Here is a 6,796-nt window from a genome sequence, read left to right on the forward strand (position 1 = left end):
TAAACACACTGACACAACATGCAAATATTCCATGCAAAGCATCACAACTTTTGTGTTAAAACTTTTGTATACTGCATTATTCAGAAGACTGAGTGATGTAGAACAGCCACACAACAAACTCAAAAGTAGTGTATAGCTGGCAACACTAAATTGTCCCTAGTGTGTGAATGCGAGTGTGAATGTTGTCTGTCTATCTGTGTTGGCCCTGCGATGAGGTGGCGACTTGTTCAGGGTGTACCCCGCCTTCCGCCCGAGTGCAGCTGAGATGGGCCCCAGCGACCCCCTGCAACCCCGAACGGGACAAGCGTTAGAAAATGGATGGATGGATGTATAAAGAAAAAACAATGCGATGACTGCAAACCAAAAGCGATTCTGGACCACCGTCCGCCGCCTCAGGAAGGGGAAGCAGTGCACTATCAACACCGTGTATGGTCCGGATGGTGTTCTGCTGACCTCAACTGCGGAAGTTGTGGATAGGTGGAAGGAATACTTCGAAGACCTCCTCAATCCCACCAACACGTCTTCCGATGAGGAAGCAGTTCCTGGGGAATCTGTGGTGGACTCTCCTATTTCTGGGGCTGAGTTCGCTGAGGTAGTTAAAAAGCTCCTCGGTGGCAAGGCCCCAGGGGTGGACGAGATCCGCCCGGAGTTCCTTCAGCTAGTTTATGTTGCCATGCTGTACCAAATCTGCCCGAAGCACTGTAAGCGAACGAGGACATACAGTTGATAGACAGTTGCGATAGCCAATCAGATCACGAGTTTTTGTCAGTAAGGCCTTCTAGCTGGCATTTACGTGTCCTGTGATTGGATACTCACTGGGACCATCAGCGGATTCATTTCAGAAGGCATTTGCGATAGCCAATCAGATCACACGTTGTTGAAGGTACTGTCACGCCCAATGTCTTCCCCCCTACAAAAACCTTCCCCCCGGAAGACATTTGGCGTGACAGACCCTTTAATGCCTGAAGGACCCCAATGAGGGTGGAAGGACCTTAAAGCAGCCCACACAGCTGCCTGTTTTAAAAGCATTATAATTGGCTAATTGTCATTGGTGAAAAATAACAGTAAGGAAAAAATATTAGCATTCCAGCATGCTAACCTATCAAGCTATTTTTGCTTCGCTAATTTTGCAGTTGTAACCCTTAAGAGTCATATAACTTGCTTAAAGCAACCCACACAGCTGCCTGTTTAAAATCATTATAATTGGCTGATTGTCATTGGTGAAAAATAACGGTAAGGAAAAAATATTAGCATTCCAGCATGCTAACCTTTCAAGCTATTTTTGCTTCGCTAATTTTGTATCTGTAACCCTTAAGAGTCATATAACTTGGTATTATCACGCCCTCATTAGGGTCCTTCAGGCATTAAAGGGGCTGTCACGCCAAATGTCTTCCGAGGGGGAGGTTTTTGTAGGGGGGAAGAAATTTGGCGTGACAGTACCCTATCTAAGTAGCCTGCTGTTAACGAGACTGTGATTGGATACTCCAAAGTGAGTATCCAATCACAAGTTTAAATTTAGCAGGAAGCGGGAAGTGGTGCCCTAGCCAGACCGGAATAGCAGAGAAGGAGAACAAAATGTTGAATATTTGGCAGATATATATTGGCTAGGCCATTTTTAAGAATATTTAAAGAGAAACTGTCACGGCGCATGCGCAATCCATCATTCCCTCCGCAGCAAGGGCCGCCGGCAGCTATGCTAAGAGCGCCCCGGTACACGCCCCTGCTCGCTCTTCCCGCATCACAACTGCGCGCTTGCACGGCTGGGTACAATTTTCAATCAGCGCACCTGGTTCTAAGGAGGGCCGACGCCATAAAGACCAGCGGACCCAAAGATCCAGTGTGAGAAGGTAGTTCACTGTTTAATAGTAAGCGTCCCGTCTCTGGCTTCCTTCCTCGTTACCTGCTCTCTGTGCTTTCCTCTGCCCTTGTCTTACATGTCTTCTGTGTTCCCCGCAGTATTCCTTCCGTCTCCTGTGATCGAGCTGTGCGCCTTCCTTCACTGGACTTCCCTCCGGATTTTGGACTGTTTCCCTCGATCCTCGACCCCCGCTTGGACACGGACCTCAACGCCTCTCTCCAGCCCCCGACCTTTTGCCTGTTTATGGACTTCCTTCTTACCTTGCCCCACTGGACTTTTGGACAATTAATTCAAAACGCACGAACAACAAACACTGGTAACATTTACATTGCTAATTCCTCACATCGTCTTACCTCATACACCATTAGTAGCATACACACCCCAACACATAATTAAGCTCAATTAACCTGTTGAGCATTATCCTGTCGTTGTGTCGTCTCCTTCCGCCGTAGAACATAACAGAAACTACATGAGACTTGTGAGACGATGTCGGCCAACCCTGGAAGCTAGCTCAACTGTTCTGGCAATGAAATGGGGAAATACTCTCCATTTCCATTCGAATAAGCCGACTACAAGGGGCACCACTGGCTTATATGGCGTTGAATGGATGCTACAAATTTGTGAATTCAAGTATTTTATTGTTTCACTTTTAATATGTTTTTTGCAATTTTAATTTTGACAGTTCCACATAAGATATGTTTTATTTGCTGATGCTGTCACGGCGTGGATTCGAACCCTTGTCTCTCATGCTTTGAGTGTCACAATTCCTCCTCTGGCTGCTCACTTGGACACACTCCCGCTCGCGCTGGGCGCAGCACGCCCACGCAGCTACAAGGCTGCACACAATCACTCATCAGCGCACCTGGGCCTGACGAGAGGGAGCGGCATAAAGAGTCAGCGAAGCCAGTAGACCTTCGCCAGAACGTAGCCGATCTCACCTCAGTAAGTATCACGTCTGACACCTCTCCCTCGCTCCTTGCTCGCCTTCTTTGTGCTCTTTCTCGTTCCTGTCTTGATGTCCTTTGTGTCTTCCATAGTGTCTTCCGTGATCGTGTCTTGCCTCAAGACCTCCTCTCTGATTTTTGCTTGCCTTCCCCGATCTTTGACCACTGTTTGGATCCGCACATCATTGCCTCTCTCTAGCCCCCGACTGCTTGCCTCCCTCCTGACTACCCCTTCGCCTTCCCCTGTGGATTCGACGAAAGATACATCCAACACGCACCGACAACACCCTTTGGTAAATTCCACATTGTTAATTCCACACATCGTCTGCATTCACTCACTAGTGGTAGCCTACACATCCCACACATTCATCAAAGATTTAAATAAACCTTCGAAAACGCAGTTCTGCCTTGGTGTCGCCTCCTTCCCTTTGCCTAGTACACAACAAAAGCGTTTTAATTGATTTTTTAAATGCACCAGAAAATAACCCGTTTTGTACACTGTTGATTTGTTTCAATTTACAGTAGGGCGTTAATGTGTTCCTGTAAAGTATTTCTCCACCAATGGTCACCTGGTGACATCAATTATGGTATTTTAGGAGGTAATCATTGAAGTCAGACATCACTGAAGGCCAAGGTGGGAAACACGGCCTGCCACTGATGATGGGACTATGACGAAAATACAGATGGGAGAGACCAAGCAAGAGGAGTGAAATTTGCAGCAATCATTTTAATTAATCTGACTTCCAAGAAAAGTTTGACTAGAAAAAATGTAAAAGGCCGAAATGCAAACCCGAAATTCATGGACACCGTTGAGGGAAGAAAGACTGAGTCAGAACCTGTGTAAAAACAGGGAAAGAAGTGCCGTCATGTAACAAGCATATGTACGCACAAAAACCTGGCATACGCCCTTTCTCACTGCAAAGTTGGGATGCATCAAGACTGACATTGACGTGGAAATGTGCAATACATCACAGCTGTTGTACGCACATTTCTACATTTCAACCATGAATTGATTAACATGGACCTTGACTTAAACAAGTTGAAAAACTTATACGGGGTTTACCATTTAGTGGTCAATTGTACGGAATATGTACTGTACTGTGCAATCTACCAATAAAAGTTTCAATCAATCAATCAATCTGTGAATACTTTGGCGACACATAAAAGTGGTCGTACGGGCTTGGCCAACATTAGATTTAAACAATGTAAGAAAGTACAAGGCAAAGACACAAAATGTTATTCATATTCATATTCATATTTGTGAGGACGTCTATTAACTTATGTAGGAGGTCATTTTTTCACCTATTGTAAGACTGGGGACCGTGGAGGTCTGGAAGTGACACTGTCATGTACGGCTGCAAAAGTCCCCTAAATTGAGTAATCAGACAAATGCCAAAGTCATTCGTATCCTTTTTGATATGGCAGGCATGTTCAAATGTAAAATCATTTTTACATGAAACTCTAATCTCACTCTGAACAGGCTACTGCATGAACACATTTTGTTGTAAGTTACACAAATGATATATGTTTTGGTAGTAATCACAGTCATTCGCACTTCCAAAGTTTCACATATTGAACCAATGGATGGCCATCAAGTGCTATGCTTCGGGAAGGACACACCTTCTCAGTGGTTAGAGTGTCCGCCCTGAGATCGGTAGATCATGACTTCAGACCCCGGCCGAGTCATACCAAAGACTATAAAAATGGGACCCATTACCTCCTTGCTTGGCACTCAGCATCCAGGGTTGGAATTGGGGTTTAAATCACCAAAAATGATTCTCCCGCGCGGCCACCGCTACTGCTCACTGCTCCCCTCACGTACCAGGGGGTGGAACAAGGGTGAGGGGTCGAATGCAGAGAATAATTTCACCACACCTAGTGTGTGCATGACAATCATTGGTACTTTAACTTTAACTTTAGATTAGAAAGGGACACTTGCAGTTACATAGCGACTATCTCTTCAAAAGCCTGTCTATTTTGGCGATGTACATCCATCTTTTTCCTGATGCCTGACCATTTCTTTTTTATTTCAGAATATCACACTGCATTTTCACATTTTCAACCTGCTGTCGATCCCTCGACATAAGAGAAACAAGCACCTCCTACGGATTTGTGAATAGCCACAACTGCAATGCTCCAGCACATGGCTACTTTCAAAATGATTAGCGTATTTATAAGGGGGCGTAACCTGGGCGTGGTTTGGCTATTTTGTGTCAGTAAACTCCTGAGATCAATTCCACGTTGATCTGGATGTAACAAAGAATATACTTGGATGTGTACATGCGCACACTTTCATACGTCTAAATTGGTAATTGCGTGCAGACTTTCCCGGAGTCGAACATGGGTCTTTTTTTGTTAGAAATTCACTCTCGTTACATAAGGCCTCCAGAGCTCAAAAGTGAGAGTAAAACAAGGTAAGCTGCTAGCATTGTATTTTGTGTCCTCTTTTACTGGTGTTTCCTCAAGATGCCTGAAAGAGCATGGTGATCTGCAGCTGGGGTCCTGTCAAGATTGACCTACCCCTGGTCGGCCTCCGCTCAGGCTCCTAACATTACGGTTGAAGTTTGTGATTGGAGGCTGGAGAGTCCGAACTCAGAACTTTAATCAGAGCCGTCTCAGAAAAAATCCATGTTTGTCCATATTTCTGTTTTGTTTATCATATCAACCATCAGTTTTAGAGTAATCGTGGACCAGGACGACAAAAACATGAAATTAAGCTATTGATAAAATAGTTTTACATGCCTTTATGCACACATCTACAGTTCTGAAGATCAGGGTTTTTCAACTTTTTTTCAGCCAAGGCACATTTTTTTCACTGACAAAATGCGGAGGCACACCACCAGCAGAAATCAATAAAACATTAAACTCAGTAGCTGATATTGACAATAAATGTCACTCTCGCGATTGTTAGAAATTACTTTAAACCATAACCAAGCATGCATCACTATAGCTCTTGTCTCAAAGTAGGTGTACTGTCACCACCTGTCACATCACGCCGGGACTTATTTATAGTATTTTGGTGTTTTCCTGTGTGTAGTGTTTTAGTTCTTGTCCTGTGCTCCTATTCCAGTGGCTTTCCCTGTTTTGTTGGTATTTTCCTGTAGCAGTTTCATGGCAATATTCCCTGCTCCTTCTTTGTTTATAGCAATCTTAATTAAGTTGTTGCTATCCTTCTTTGTGGGGACATTGTTGATTGTCATGTCATGTTTGGATGCACTTTGTGGACACCGTCTGATCCACACGTTGTAATGTAAGTCTTTGCTGTCGTTCAGCATTCTGTTTTTGTTTTCTTTGTAGCCAGTTCAGTTGTAGTTTTGTTCTGTATAGCCATTCCTGAGCTTCAATGCCCTTTTTTAGGGGCACTCGCCTTTTGTTTATTTTTGGTTTAAGCGTCAGATACCTTCTTCCCTATGCACCGCCACCCGCTGTCGTCTACATATTGTGATCACGACAAACCATGTTGCCGACATCTACAAAGCAATTAGCAACCTGCCGCCACCTATTGATATGAAAGCACAGCCACTCAACAACGGCACATTATTTTCAGATTATATTTAATGATTTGGAAGCAAAACATTTTTTAACCTAATTAGGTGAAATTATATAATCTCCTGCGGCACAGTGGTTGAAAAACACTGCTGTAGATATCGTCAAACAAAGAGGGGGCGTTCCAAGTACAATTAGTTATCTATCGATTACTTAGATTCATTTTCCGGTGCAAAAAATACACAAAGAGAACTTGTTAGTGATTTTTTTTTTCTCATATTGATGCTATGAGTCCTTTAATCACAGTTATTTGTCAATATTGCAAATGTTTGTGCATCGTTTGTCCGCATCCTCCAGCTGAGTCTGGTCAATTCCTTTGATTTTGTGGTGAGGCAGGCGGATTCTATTGATGTCCATTACATTGTCCAGTAAAAGGCCACTCTTATGCGGGCTGGTTTTAGGGCTCTGGTTAAAACACAAAACTAAGCCGGGCTTTTAGGGTTACTGC

The 6,796-nt window shown here is 44.0% G+C and overlaps 1 long non-coding RNA gene across 1 annotated transcript; it reads left to right on the forward strand.

Annotated features, from left to right (window-relative positions):
- Positions 1 to 1,696: 1,696 nt before the first annotated feature.
- Positions 1,697 to 3,171, forward strand: LOC133548791 (uncharacterized). The gene is made up of 3 exons (XR_009805969.1): positions 1,697 to 1,847; positions 1,957 to 2,800; positions 3,002 to 3,171. It is a non-coding gene; the product is annotated as an uncharacterized LOC133548791 (long non-coding RNA).
- The last annotated feature ends 3,625 nt before the right edge of the window (positions 3,172 to 6,796 follow it).

The sequence above is a fragment of the Nerophis ophidion genome, linkage group LG03 (genome assembly GCF_033978795.1).
Source record: "Nerophis ophidion isolate RoL-2023_Sa linkage group LG03, RoL_Noph_v1.0, whole genome shotgun sequence".
Lineage (NCBI taxonomy): Eukaryota > Metazoa > Chordata > Actinopteri > Syngnathiformes > Syngnathidae > Nerophis > Nerophis ophidion.